Source organism: Schistocerca nitens, chromosome 6 (assembly GCF_023898315.1).
Source record: "Schistocerca nitens isolate TAMUIC-IGC-003100 chromosome 6, iqSchNite1.1, whole genome shotgun sequence".
NCBI classification, from domain to species: Eukaryota; Metazoa; Arthropoda; class Insecta; order Orthoptera; family Acrididae; genus Schistocerca; species Schistocerca nitens.
In genome coordinates this window covers 609,264,696-609,266,387 of record NC_064619.1, presented here as the reverse complement: position 1 = coordinate 609,266,387, position 1,692 = coordinate 609,264,696, and the positions used below count along the sequence as shown (strand labels likewise).

Below are 1,692 nucleotides of genomic sequence, written 5' to 3'. Positions count from 1 at the left end.
GTTAGATTATAAAAGAAATTTTATTTTCCCACACGTGTCTGTAAAAGGACGTGTGTGTTAATAGCAAATACAATTTATGTTTCTTCGCCTATCTCAGATACTAGATCGTACATACAATAATTCAAATTTATTTTCATTTTTAAGCTTTCCTGTAGAAAATTGTATTAATAGCTAATGTAGTTTTATCTGCTACACGCCCAGCCCAAGGTATTGGATCGTAAAACAACAGTTTTATTTAAATTTCGTACGCTTCTATGTAGGAGAATGTGTTAAATAACAAATGCATACACGTTCGCTTCAATTATTAGATCGTAACACAAGTTTTTTTGCTGGTTTCCTACGCTTTCTTGTAGAAGCATATATTAAGAGCAAATATACGATTATATCCTACACGCACTTGCATTTATGTGTCTTCTGCCTGTCTTGCAGAAAGTTCGTCCTGTATGTGGTCTCATCTTCATTTTACATCATTCCGCAAGATCCTCTGCAGCTACGCAGTGAAAGCATTTGTGAAAGTTAATGGAATGAGTGCAGTTTTTATCTTTAACAACGGAAAACCTGATGTGTTAATGTATTTAATTTGAACTTTGTACGAAAAACTTCGTAACTATAACGTAGCTGTATTGTTCGACCGTAAAACAAGTTTCATTTTCCTATTGTTCATTTCGATTGTTTTCTGCACAAGAATATGTTAACAGAATGTTTGTTTATCTGCTGCACGAATATCAAGTACTGTTGCGTTTTGTTTTTGATTTGTAACAACAAATAGCAGAACACGTCAACAGTTCGCAGAACTATTTGCTGAAACGGCAATTGTAAACTGAACAGGTAGAACAGTCATCTTGGAGCAGGCGAAACCAGTTGCACAACAGATGCGCTACCTCTAGCCGCCAAAAGTCGGGACCAAGGTCCGTAAAAAAAATGTCGGGACCAACTTATCTGCAAATTCGTTCGATGGAGGGGGCAGCAAGCGTCGCATGCGCGCTCATGCATCGATTGGAGAGCCATCTGCCGTCGCTGCAGGGAACTACTCGGGCCAATTAGACTGCACGGCTAGGGGCTGTATGAGTATCGTTTCCGTCAAATGGCGTCTTTCAGAGCTGGCAGCCCATTCCTAACAAAATGGAACTTCGTTGGCGGACAAAAAAACATTTTGCTAACGTCTTTGGCTGTGTGCCTTGCAGGAGCGGGCACGCGTAATGTGAACAGTGATTCGCGCTCGATTCGTGTGATGCTCACTGTATGTTATAAGATAGTGAGATTTTCTCGGTTAAAGCATACTTACCTGGCACAGGGGATACCGTGATCATGAAGGCGGTTCCTCCAGGACGAGGCTCTTCCATTGCACTTCGGTTGGGCTGACCCCTGCGATTACCCCTAATGTGGGTAACTCGGGTGCATAATTTTTGGTAGTCGGGACTGCGTTCGCGCAGACCCGGTCATAATATTATTTAAAATATAGCTATGTAGATGATATGTATGAAGAAGTTCCATCACAAGCTGTTGCCCGCTCCACTGTGTTAGCGGGACTAACTAATAGGAACACTGCGCATACGCAATACGTTTCGAAGGTACAGCTTCATTCTTTGACATCTGTTCTGATTAATTTACGTCGTGGTAGTAGGGACTGAGTCCGTGCAGATCTGCTAGCGTATTATAGTGTCTTGAAACATGTACGGGTTTATTGCGCTA

General features: G+C 41.4%; 1 non-coding gene across 1 annotated transcript; it reads left to right on the top strand.

The window, feature by feature from the left end:
* The first annotated feature begins 1,277 nt into the window (after positions 1 to 1,277).
* On the top strand, positions 1,278 to 1,440 carry LOC126264097 (U1 spliceosomal RNA). The gene has a single exon (XR_007546924.1). It is a non-coding gene; the product is annotated as a U1 spliceosomal RNA (small nuclear RNA).
* Positions 1,441 to 1,692: the final 252 nt, after the last annotated feature.